The sequence below is a fragment of the Cheilinus undulatus genome, linkage group 1, assembly GCF_018320785.1.
Source record: "Cheilinus undulatus linkage group 1, ASM1832078v1, whole genome shotgun sequence".
NCBI classification, from domain to species: domain Eukaryota; kingdom Metazoa; phylum Chordata; class Actinopteri; order Labriformes; family Labridae; genus Cheilinus; species Cheilinus undulatus.
The window spans coordinates 1,409,218-1,422,563 of NC_054865.1; the positions used below are offsets into that span (position 1 = coordinate 1,409,218).

The 13,346-nt window shown below is 39.1% G+C and overlaps 1 protein-coding gene across 3 annotated transcripts in view; it reads left to right on the forward strand.

Moving 5' to 3' along the window:
- The first annotated feature begins 1,098 nt into the window (after positions 1 to 1,098).
- The window catches only part of LOC121522583 (tetraspanin-18-like), a 47,518-nt gene continuing 35,270 nt past the window's right edge, over positions 1,099 to 13,346 (forward strand). For all 3 annotated transcript variants that reach the window (XM_041807151.1, XM_041807479.1, XM_041807234.1), the window contains exon 1: positions 1,099 to 1,222. The gene's annotated coding sequence lies outside the window, so the exon portion shown is untranslated. The remainder of the gene's footprint in view (positions 1,223 to 13,346) is intronic.

A 13,346-nucleotide genomic window follows, 5' to 3' on the forward strand; every position in this document is an offset into this window, starting at 1 on the left:
GAGGAGAAACCCCCAGACCCCTACAGAGGTCTGGCCTGTGCTCCAGTAGACCTGGTGACACGGATCTCTCATCTCTGTAGGACGTTTAAATAATAAAACCAGGTCTCTGAAGAATATTCTGGGTTCTAGGATTCTCTGCTGCAGAGCTTTCTCTTTTAACTCTCCAACGCCATGATGGGGCACTCAGGGGGCAACAAACCATCATCTGGCCTCATGAGTAGGGCTCATGGATGTTGGGGGGGGGGGATAAATCATGCAGTGCACCACACCATGATGTTTCTGCCAGCTTCATTTATAGAGCAGTAGAGCTAAACCCATGGCTCCATTTAAAGTAAAACTTTTATTTTTCTAATCCGTGTGTTACTACTGTTGGGTGCATGCGACAGAGGAATAAGAGAGAAGGCTGCTGGTGCATCTATTCAGGAAGGTCATTCGTTGAGGGGTGCTGCCTTGAGCTCAAACTAAAGAGTCTCCTGCCTTCATTTAATGGTTTTCTTATGTCACTTCCTCCCGTCCCACACTGGTGTTTTATGATTACTGATATGTGTCATCATTTACCAGCCTAATAAACACAGATCACCTGCTGAGATGATTTAATATCATGTAAAACTTGTCCTTGCCAGTGCCTGTGCTGAGCCATCCCAACCCTCTACTTTCATAATATCACTTCAAGTTCAACCCATTATCATAAGAGCCTGCAAGGGTAGAGTTAAACTTTAACCTCATCCACATTTTGCTCTTTAGTCTCGGCTTCTGAGAAATTTCAGGGTTAGTCTTTAATCAAATCCTTCTGCAGCATAGCGGTTTAGTTTTTACACCCGGTGTTCAGGGGCTGCTCTCAGTGTGGCTCCACTCCCATCTCTCTGCCATATCTACAATAAATGCTTAAAGCCCCAAAGATCATCCACTAACAATCTCTCAAGTTATTTTGGCTGTAAGTGAGGAAAACAGCAGTTACTGGCAGATTAGAAACATTAGAACCCATGTTAAGGAAGTAGTTTTATTCTGAAAGTCTGGACCGGAAGCTGAGCGTATGTCAGCATTTAGCTTGCCGTTTGTTTAAAGAGCGGAGCAGGGCAGCAGCAGGGAGCAGTCCAGCTCTGACAGAGAGACGGGGAGGAGAGCAGAGGCTCAGAGCAGGCTGTGGGATTTATCGGTGTTAACGGAGAGTTTCTGCTTCACGCTGACGTTAAATCAAAGAGGAAGAAGATCAGTCTTAACGGTAAGACACAGCCTTTATTTTAACTTCTACATCAGAACATTACAGAGACATTTGAGAGGAGGAAGATCGGTTTAGCTCACTTTAACATCATCACAGTGAGGCTCATGATTTTAACGGTAAGTTTGAGATCTTTATGGTTATTTTAAGGTGATATTAACGGACATTTAAGAGGAAGAAGATCGTGGTTTCAGCCGTTATTGACTCCGTTTTAACCACCTGGTAAAGACCGACTAAAACAAGAACTAAATAAACTACTAGATTCAATAATAATAGCAGAAACGACAGAAGTTAAATATGAATTCATAAAAACAAAGAGTTGTGCAGGATTACAGTACCAGGATCTATCTAAAAATCCTGTATTTATGTTAAAACTAGTATGGCATGGTTAAAGTCTCCTAAAGCCTCTTTCGTTCCCCTTTGACCTCCAGCACATCGCCTTCACCTACACCCACCTATACACTGGCTATTAGATGAGAAGTAGCTGAAAAGATGTGCCTAATAAAGTGGCCACTTAATGTTTATTATAAAAAACAAGAGATTTTACAGTCTTCTTCTCAGTATCCTTCAGCCCTGTCAGTCTAAATAAAAACACATTGTTAACATGTCAAGGAAATGTTTCCAGTGTTTATGAGCAGTTTTCTGACGTTACATGGACTAACTCCAAAAATAATAGATGACGTTTTGTTCCAGTCATTTACAGAAGATTAGGGCCCACTGTGTGCTTCTGCTGTCCAACTTTATCCACCACTTCTGAGAAAAAAAAGTGACATTAAAAAATGAGAACGAAATTAAATTCAGAATAAGAAAGTAAGAAATTAGAGATTTAAGTCGGAATTTTGAGATAAATCTCATAATTCAGATTAAAGTCAGAATTCACAGACCAAAGTCAGAAATCTCAGATTAAAGTCAGAATTCACAGACCAAAGTCAGAAATCTCAGATTAAAGTCAGAATTCACAGACTAAAGTCAGAAATCTCAGATTAAAGTCAGAATTCACAGACTAAAGTCAGAAATCTCAGATTAAAGTCAGAATTCACAGACCAAAGTCAGAAATCTCAGATTAAAGTCAGAATTCACAGACTTAAGTCAGAAATCTCAGATTAAAGTCAGAATTCCCAGACTTAAGTCAGAAATCTCAGATTAAGTCAGAATTCACAGACTAAAGTCAGAAATCTCAGATTAAAGTCAGAATTCCCAGACTTAAGTCAGAAATCTCAGATTAAGTCAGAATTCACAGACTAAAGTCAGAAATCTCAGATTAAAGTCAGAATACACAGACTAAAGTCAGAAATCTCAGATTAAAGTCAGAATTCACAGACCAAAGTCAGAAATCTCAGATTAAAGTCAGAATTCACAGACCAAAGTCAGAAATCTCAGATTAAAGTCAGAATTCACAGACCAAAGTCAGAAATCTCAGATTAAAGTCAGAATTCACAGACCAAAGTCAGAAATCTCAGATTAAAGTCAGAATTCACAGACCAAAGTCAGAAATCTCAGATTAAAGTCAGAATTCCCAGACTTAAGTCAGAAATCTCAGATTAAGTCAGAATTCACAGACTAAAGTCAGAAATCTCAGATTAAAGTCAGAATACACAGACTAAAGTCAGAAATCTCAGATTAAAGTCAGAATTCACAGACCAAAGTCAGAAATCTCAGATTAAAGTCAGAATTCACAGACTAAAGTCAGAAATCTCAGATTAAAGTCAGAATTCACAGACTAAAGTCAGAAATCTCAGATTAAAGTCAGAATTCACAGACTAAAGTCAGAAATCTCAGATTAAAGTCAGAATTCACAGACTTAAGTCAGAAATCTCAGATTAAGTCAGAATTCACAGACTAAAGTCAGAAATCTCAGATTAAAGTCAGAATTCACAGACCAAAGTCAGAAATCTCAGATTAAAGTCAGAATTCACAGACCAAAGTCAGAAATCTCAGATTAAAGTCAGAATTCACAGACCAAAGTCAGAAATCTCAGATTAAAGTCAGAATTCACAGACCAAAGTCAGAAATCTCAGATTAAAGTCAGAATTCACAGACCAAAGTCAGAAATCTCAGATTAAAGTCAGAATTCACAGACCAAAGTCAGAAATCTCAGATTAAAGTCAGAATTCACAGACCAAAGTCAGAAATCTCAGATTAAAGTCAGAATTCACAGACCAAAGTCAGAAATCTCAGATTAAAGTCAGAATTCACAGACCAAAGTCAGAAATCTCAGATTAAAGTCAGAATTCACAGACTAAAGTCAGAAATCTCAGATTAAAGTCAGAATTCACAGACTAAAGTCAGAAATCTCAGATTAAAGTCAGAATTCACAGACTAAAGTCAGAAATCTCAGATTAAAGTCAGAATTCACAGACCAAAGTCAGAAATCTCAGATTAAAGTCAGAATTCACAGACCAAAGTCAGAAATCTCAGATTAAAGTCAGAATTCACAGACTAAAGTCAGAAATCTCAGATTAAAGTCAGAATTCACAGACCACCACTTCAGAAATCTCAGATTAAAGTCAGAATTCCCAGACTAAAGTCAGAAATCTCAGATTAAAGTCAGAAAATGTAAACTTGATGATTTAAAATATCCCTGTTAAGTCATTAGAAAAATTAAAAGGTTAAAATAATTAGATAAAAAGTCAGGAATGTGGTAGAATACATTTATCTTTTCGTTTCATATTCTAAATTTTGTCTCTCACTGTTATGACGCAAAGTTATGATTTTGACTTTATTTCATATGTTGACATTTTTGATTCACAATTTTGACTTTTTATCTTTTTTTTACCTTTTAGATCCTCAATTTTTAATTTTTAAGTGATATTTTGACCTTTTAAACTCATGATTATGAATTTTTTCTCACGTTCTGACATTTTTTAGCTCCTGACTTTGACTTTTATCACATAATTTGACCTTTTAGATCCTCAATTTTAAAATTTAAGTAATATTTTGACCTTTCTAATTCAAAATTGAAATGTTTTTCTCATGCTTTGACTTTTTAAACTGATGATTTTTAATTTATCTCATATTTTGACTGTTAAGAATCATGATTTCAACTTTCTATCTCATACATTTGCCTTTTAAAAACATTATTTTGACTTTTCATGCCATGTTTTGAACCTTTTGAGCAAACAAGTTTGAATTTTTGTTTCAGATTTACAGCCTTTAAACGTATCATTTAGAGCTTTCAATCCCAAAATCCTTTATCATCAGTGCTAAGTTTTGTTCCTCTGACCTCTTCTAGCAAGAGCTAGTTCAGTGCAGTTTCTGCTTGGCCCTCAGGTTGGACCCAAATTCAGAATTCGGCCTCATATTTTCCAAGATTGTTCAGCCCTACTGGAGAGTTTGTCGAGTTATTGAGTTGTGATCTGGAGCTGTGTATGATTTTAAATTCTCTCCTCATGTGAAAGTCTGACATCCCTCCTCTGAACTGCTGTTCTGTTTTAGTCCTATTAAATATCAGCGGTAACCTGGCACACCGTCCAACTCAGTCGCTGCTTGTTGCTTCTTTCACACCTCGTGAGTCTGAACTCGCTCTGACCCTCCTAGAAATCATTCTCAGAGCTGCTGTACTGAAATGTTCCTTTAAATCTTCATTTTTCTCCATCTGTGTTCAGAACAGGAGGATTTTCACCACATGAGCCAGTCTGTGTTCAGTCAGCCACGCAGAGACGTCTAGCTAACACGTTCATGTTCACTATAAACTTTAAACCCTTTAAAACATGGAAGACCACAGACATCAGCACTGATGTTTAGCATTATTATCCTCCAAAGGCACAGCCTGCATGATTCAGACCACACACCTGATCTTTAACAGTTTCACAGCGGAGATTCCACCAGATCTCACAGAATCACACGGGATCAAACGAGACTTCAGAAGAAAAATAAACATGGAAACACACACTTGAGGATTATCTGGATCATTAATAGGCTGTAACAAGCGTTGAGCCCGGCCTAAACTGAGCTTCAGTCGTACTGTGTGTGTGTAAAATGGTCAGAAGTAGAGCTCAGCTAGAAACCCTGCTGTGGTCGTTCAGGTGGAGTCTCTGGAGTCTCAGAGACAGATCCTCTGGTCCATCTGTCCTCTTGCTTCATGCTCATGTGAGGCTCTCTAGTCTATTTGTGGATCACAGCCTGTCCCTGTGTGTCTAAAGGGCTCATCAGCCATGGGGAGGGGGGTCTGAGGGGTCTGAGGGGTCTGAGGGGTCTGAGGGTCAGGCTCTGACAAATAAAGACTGTGGTTCCTCAACAGAATCAGAACATAGCTCAGTTCTAGGTTAAGAGGTCTATCCACCATTAAAATGCTCCTAATTTGACTGAAATTTAATAGATTTCCAAACTGTTTGCGTTCTCCTAAATGTCAGACATGTTACAGGATCTACCATCAACTCCTCAAGTAGAATTGCGACCCAAATCTTGGATATTTTTTTGGCCAATTAGATGTATTTTATTAAAAACTAGTGGAGCCTGGGCTTAAGAAAGCACAAAAGATGTAACAAAACAAAGAAAAAGTGCATGTTTTCATAGTCTCATAGAACATTTGGCGCGATTTTTTTCCAAGGCACACATCCCCGACCCACTGAAAAGGGCTTCCCGACCCATTTTTGGGCCCCAACCCACCAGTTGAGAACTGGGGGCAAAATCCGGCCCACAAGATGATCTCATATCTCTGTTCTAACTGGCCATCAGTCTGAGGTCTGCAGATTTCCTCCAGTATAAAAATGTGAACTTATCCTGATGATTTAAGATTCCTTGTTAACCCTCTGGTGTCCTACAGATTACTGCCTCATTTTCCTCCTAGTGTGCATAAAAGCACAGGGAGGTTATTGCTGTAAATACAACAGTTATATTAGTTTATTTTTAACCGTTTAATTTTTTCCTTGTTTCATCACCTTGTGCCATTAACAAAAATACCAAATACTCAATAACTGTCATATCTTTTAACCCTCTAACTGCCATGTTTGTGATGTAAACAAACAACATTTTTGATGAGAAAAAACACAAATTGATTTTTTTCAAGATACTACACTCAAAGTGAAAAACGTATTCATGGCTGACTGCAGCCTGGCTTTATAATCCCATAGTTTGACCTTGATTACATGATAACATTCATGATTACAAGTTTTATTTCATATTTTGACCTTTTTAACTCGTGATTTCGACTTTCTTAATTTATTTGCCTTTAAAAACATTATTTTTCAATTTCAATTTCATGTTTTGACCTTTTTGAACTAATAAATGTACTTTTCTCTAAACTTTTCTTTTTCACTTTTTTAACCTCAAAATCTTTTATCACCAGTGCTACACTTTTATTCCTTATTTTATGACAGGTGAGATGAGGCTGACAGTTTATGGTTAAATGGGGACCCTGTTAGACCCTCAGGTTAGTCCTGAGTCCAGAATCCGGCCCCTGCTGTGACTGAGTTTGACCCCCACCATAGACGGTGTTAGGGGGGACAAGTAAAACATGATCTATTATTTTATCAGTGCTATTGACTATCAACAATAACTGAAGCGAAAGGATGTCATGGAGAAATATTGAACTCTACCGTGGGAGTTTCACGTGTCATGTGATCAGTAGAACTCTCCTTAAAGACGTTAAATCAGATTTTATGAAAATGTGAAATAGTTTTCATCGATCTTTCTCTGGTTTGTCAGATGTTCTCCTAACAGGAGGTTTGTATAAATGAGTAAATGGAACACAGAGGAAGCGTCTGGCTTCTGATTGGCTGATTAAATTATGGCCTTTAACACGATGTGAACGATTCACTGTCACATCCTGCTGCTCTGTTAGGGGTTTCCACTTTTAACCAGATTAAATTCAGTCAAAGTGAATTAAAGAGCAGATGGTGGGTCGGCCTGCTCCTTCAGAGACCCCTGAACTCTGTCCTCAGTCACGGGGGGGGGGGTCTGATTGTCTTATTGTGTTCGTGTGTTAGTCAGCCGTATTCAGCCTCACTGTCACCGTCTTTACTCAGTCTTTGAGGGATAAAACAGCCTCAAACAGCTCCATTCACTTCAAATGCAGAGTTTACACAAAAAGGCTAACAGCAGCGTCGATAACGGGATTAGTAAAGAAGATTTTGTTTAAATTTAAATATTCTGCAGAGATGAAGACTTCAAACTGAGGGAGAAAAAACTAAAACTGATTGATTTTAAACATTAAAAACACCGTACGCTGTTCCTCAGAGGACAGATGGAGGTTCAACTTTTAAACAGTTTTTTAGTTTGATGAGTTTATGGTGACTTTACGTCCATGTGTAGGTGGACACTTCTAGAACGATCCGTCCACCCGTGCTTTATTCTCAAAAACATCTGTTCACATGAAAACACAAAGACGTAGAGCCTGATTCAGTTTCTATTATGATTGATATTTCAGCCTCCTAAAAATGCTTTTCAAAATAAAAGCACTGTCTGTGTTTCTTCAATGATGAGACTATCATATCTAAAACAGTCCTTTTATTCTGAATTTTTCTCCGTGGCGGTTATTCCAGTATTAAAGCGACTTTATAAAGTTTAACAGACCTTTCTTCAGGTCTCTGTCAAACTTTCTTCATAAACTGTTTTAATGGTTTAAATCACTCAGTGCAGCCCCAGTCAGTGTATTTTTAATGATTTCATTGTATGTATTTTATTTATTTTTATATAATGTATTTTTAGTTTTATAATATTTTAAGGAAATAAAAATGTATCTATTAAGTTCTTATTTTTATTAATTTACTTATTTTTTGGGTTATTTCATTCAAATTATATTTTTCTTTATTCATTTTTTATTATCTTTGTTTTAGTGTTTTTATTTTGCTTTCTTTTCCTTTTTCAGTAGATTTTATTGGCTTCACGTGTTTCTGAACAGCTTTTTAAGTGCATCATTATTGCTCTCAAAAAAAAAAAGGATGTAAATAAAGTGTCACATTCACTGCTTTCAAAAGCTAGAAACTGGTTAAATTTAGTGTTTCTCATTAGATGATTTCTTTTTGCCCTTGAGCACAGAACCATGAATGTTGGTTTTCTTCCTCTCATTGAATTATCAGTAATCTGAGTGAGAATATCCCACATCTGTGATAATCTGGCTCTCTGGCATTAACCCATTGAGTGCCAGCCCTTTTATAAAATGGAAAGTGGCTTGTGCCAGCGTTTTTGGCCATTTTGAGTCATCTTTCTAGACCCACAGAATATTTTGTACTACGACTCTGAAAACACCAAATAGCTCAAATGAAAGAAGAAACTCTCTTTTTCATCATGGAAAAAAATGTTTGTTTGTAGCTTTTTCCGTTCTTGATTTATCTGAAGTTGAATGGGTTCTATGCATGAACTGCTTCTGCATTTGGCGTTAGACCGCTCCCTCTTTACTCTCTAGCTCTTTCCTCGCTGTTTGCATGAGACTCAGCTCAGACCTGAACCCTTTTCTCACCCTTCCTCCATAATGACCATTCATTTTCTCAGAAAGAGGTGGGTTTTTTACACATGAGAGTGTGTGTGTGTGTGTGTGATTGGGGGGGGGGCACCACTGAGCTAAACCAGCACCCATGACCATTTCATTTTCAATGTTGTCCCACCAACCTGGACCAGGCCTCATCCTTGTGGACTGTGATGTTTGACGTCCATATCTGATGAGCTTAAAGGATGACATCAACTTCAAAGCTCCTCTGAGGTCATGCAGGGCGTTGAATGAACCATAAAGTGGTAAAGAACGTCTCCCCTCCTTAAAATGCGACCTGGGAGTCTTTAAAGAAGTCCGCTCGCCGTGATGGCGGTTGGTTAACCTCTGAAATGTTCAGCTCTGAGTCTCGATGGTTTCTTAAACCCAGAGAGGAGCTCCAGCTGGAGCACAGCGGCTTCTTCACCGGGGCGTTTGGTACTCAGCTGCTCGCCCACACTCAGACAGAGAGAGAGAGGATTCTTCTGCACACGCTCCGGTTTGTTCACCAAACCTGAACCAGATGTTTGCAGCCTTTTCTCAAATGGGGGGGGGGGGGGGGGGGGTCTGCTTTCTGTGTGGTCCTTGCTGACACAGAAGCTATGTAGTTCAATCTGTGGCCCAGTTCTGCAGGGAGGTCTCGTTTCATCCACACTTGGGGCCTGAGATGGATCCAAACAACAGCACGGTAACTCCACTGCCCTCTCAATCAAATTAGCCCCGCCCCCGAATGGGTGGGGCGCCCAGCAGGAAGTTTAGTTTTTTTTTTTTTGTCCTCTTTCACACAAAGCTGAACCGGACCATGTGATGGAGCCAGGAGCAGCACTGTTCATACCTCACCTGCTCACTCTCACCTCTCCTGTGGGTGTCCTGTCATTTTGTGCCCATGGGCCTCCCGGTTCTTAATCCCTGATTGGGACTGTGATAAAATCCATGAAGGGTATCATGAAAAACAGAGACTAATGGTGGTTTAGAGGTTTCTCGGTTCCAAACATACAAATATTTAGTAGCATTAAATACAAAACCGGAAGTTTCTACAGCACTGTGCTCATAATAAGTAAATATTTTCTAGAATAACAGTTTGTCCTTTTGTTGAAATAAAGGTATTTCTACAGAGGTCAATAGGTCAATAGTGGCTCTGATGTGAACTCACAGGCCTCTCTGCAACATTTATGTAAACCTTTACAGCAGGGGCCGGATTCTGGATTCAGGTCTAACCTGACGGCCTAACAGGGTCACCATTTTAATCCTAAACCTTTGGCCTCATTTCACCAGTAAAAAATATGAAAACAAACAAATTAGCATTGGTGATAACAGATTTTGAGGTTACAAAAGTGAAAAAGAAAAGTTTAAAGGTTCACAATCTGAGAAAAGTACATTTATTAGTTCAAAAAGGTCAAAACATGAAATTGAAATTGAAAAATAATGTTTTTAAAGGCAAATATGTTAGAAAGAAAGTTGAAATCATGAGTTTCAAAGGTCAAAATATGAAATATAATTTGTAATCAAGAAATTTAAAGTCTAAATATGTTTCAAAATTTTAACTGAGTCTAAAAGGTCAAACTATGAGATTATGAAGTCAAAGTAAGGAGTTTAAAATATGAGATAAAATACAAAATAATTGGTTAAAAAGGTCAAAATATCACTTAAAATGGAAAATTATGAATCTTAAAGCTTAAATGTTATATAAGAAGTCAAAATTATGAGTTGAAATGCTCAAAGTATGAAATTAAAGTCAGAATCCTAAGTTTGAGTCCTAATTGTGGGATGCTAAATTCAAAATATGAAATCAAAACACAAATTAATTTCTTTTCCCACATTTGCGACTTCTTATCTAAATATTTTTACTCCTTACTTTTTCATCAAGGATAAGTTCACATTTTTATACTGGAGGAAATCTGCAGACCTCAGACCAGTTAGAACAGAAATATGATAAAATCCTGCGGGCCGGATTTGGCCCCCGGGCCTTGAGTTTGACACCGTTGCTTTACAGTATTACTGAAGGCTGAAATAACTGTTCATCAGGTAGAGTCAGTCATCTAGCAGCTGTTGGGTTGGGGGTTCGATCCCCAGCTCCTGCAGTCACATGTTTGATCCTTGGACAAGACCTTTAACCCCATCAGTGTAAGTGTGTATGGATGAGCATGACGGGGATTAGCAACTCTCCATAAAAACCTCTGCCACCTGCAGTCATGTTTTATTTTACTACTTTAATGGATGTGCAGTTTACTGTCCAGAGTGAAGTTGCACCGCCCCCCCAACCCCCCCAAAACACACACACACACACACACCCCCACACACACACACACACACACTTGTGTTCCATAAGGACCATGCAAATGAAGTGGTGATTGATTGCTGTGAAAAATCTGCACTGATTTTAACCGTTTCATTGAAAGAAAACAACTCTTACAGGTTTTTTAACCACTTTTGTAAAAGGGCCTTGTGGCGCCACATTATGTAATAATGCTGCATTATGTAATAACCCTAACCATAGGACTTAGTGTGGGCTCCAAGGTATGCCCTACCCAACTACCTTGCCCTAACTCTAACCGCTTAGTGACTTCTGCCTAAACCTAACCCCCCTTCAGGGCTCTGGACTAAACACCTAACCTTAACCCTAGGACTTAAGGTGGGCTCCAGGGTATACCCTACTACCTTGCCCTAACTCTAACAGCTTAGTGGCTCATGAAATGTGACGTTATTACATAATGAATTGAAAAGGTATTACATTATGTCATAATACGGCGTTATTACATAATGTGGCGCTTCAAGGGGTTTGACCAAGATTTTAGTTAGATGTCCATCTTATTTTGAGAACCTTTAAGTAGTTAAAGCCTCGCACCCCCGTGGAATCTCTGGCACCTCCCAGAGGGTTCCTGGACCCCAGGTTGGGAAACGATGGTCTAATGCACCAACTAAAACTTAATCTTGATTCTGTGAGTCCACTATTATTCCATACACCAGTGTTACTCAACCCTGCTACACCAAGGAGCCAAACTGTTGAGAGAGCCACAATCTGAGTGGTGAAAAGTGGCAAAAACTGATTAAAGTGGCCATATAAACAAGTTAAAAGGTGTAAATAATGGTCAAACAACAGCAAAAAGGGCCAAAGTAGGCATAAAATGGCAAAAAGTGGGTAAAAAAAAGAGGAAAACAGGGAAAAAAGTGGCAAAATAGGGCAGAAAGTGACAAAAAAAAAATTGTAGTTAAAGAAAATAAAATGGGCAAAAAAGTGAGGATTATGGTCAAAAAGCAGAAAACAGTGGCATCTAAAGGCAAAATGTGGCTTAAATGGGCAAAAAGTGGCAAAAAAGGGAAAAAATGACAAAAAGCAGGATAAAAGAGGCAGAAAACTGTGGCAAAAATGGGATAAAAGTAGTAAAAATGGACAAAAAGTGGCAAAAAGAAATGTCAAAAGTGGGATTAAAGCAGTGAAAATTGATTAAAAGTGGCAAAAAATGAAAAAAAGGCAAAAAAAAAACAAACAAGGGCGATGGAAATAAACAGACATAGAATAAAGGTTGAAAATAAAAGCCAACTGTATGAATGTGTGGATTCAAACTGATTAATGGATCATTTCTGAGGTCAGAGTTTCCCTTTATAAAGGCTTTCTGGGGGAAAATGTTTCAAATGAAGACATTAAAGAGCCACGCGGTGAGTTTCACACCATACACTGTTTCAGTGGTGAGCCAAGGTAAAAGGTGTAAAATGATCTGATTATTTAGTGAATCTAATTCCTGTGTGAAGGTCTGATTCTAGTGAGATACATGGACAGAAGCACTGATTATTAACAGTCCAGGAGAGGAAGAGGAGCCCTCCTCCTCTCTCAGGTAGAACTCAGACTCTGGAGAATCGTTCCTCTCCCTCTCTGCTCAGTTTTACTTTAATCTTTTTAAAACTTTCCCCTGAGAGCTGAGGTGGAGAGAATCATTTCCCTTTCATCCCGCCTCATTGCCAGAGAAAGCCGTCAGATAAAACGTTGAGTCAGCGCCGCTCTGACGGCGTGATGGAGACGAGGTCTCAGGGTTTTATCAGCAGCCGTTTCAGACATCACTTCTATCTTATTGAAACTAAACCCTCTGGTTTGACAGAAACACGATAAAGTGGCGTACAGTCAAATTTAACCTGAAAGCACACCGATAGTTTCTGAGTGAATGGGCCCGCTGTGGTCGTGTCATCGCTCTCTTCTGCCAGGCCACAGAAACCTGTCCCACACCTGACTCGTCATAGTCTTTTAGTAGTCATGACGTCTGCTGACTCATCATTCGCCCTACGTTCACCTGGAGGTCCTCTCACTAAATGCACCACCTTTAGCCAGCAGTGAAAACGGTGTTGGTTGGTTTTACTTAGCCTCACCTTCTCTGTCGTTACTCCAGGACATTCCTGTTCCATTCCTGAATCCCTGCTCTGTGCTGCTGGGAGCAGGCGTGACGTTCTGGTGGTTTTTCTGTGTGTTTGTTGATACCAGCAGTTCCAGGCTGGTTCTGTGTCTCTGTGGCTTCTTTCAGTTGAGTTCAGGATTGTTTGATTTTGTCATCATGGAAGTCTTCAGAGATGAAAACAGTCACAGATTAGTCACCTGTCAGCTGGTCTGTTCGTGGACGTGGTTCTGTTTGTTCCATCCATGTGTCACTGAGCGGTGAGGAACGGCGAGAAGGTCTCTGTGTGGGCGGAGCAGCTGTCGACAGATCTGAAGGCCGACTTGACGTGAATCACACC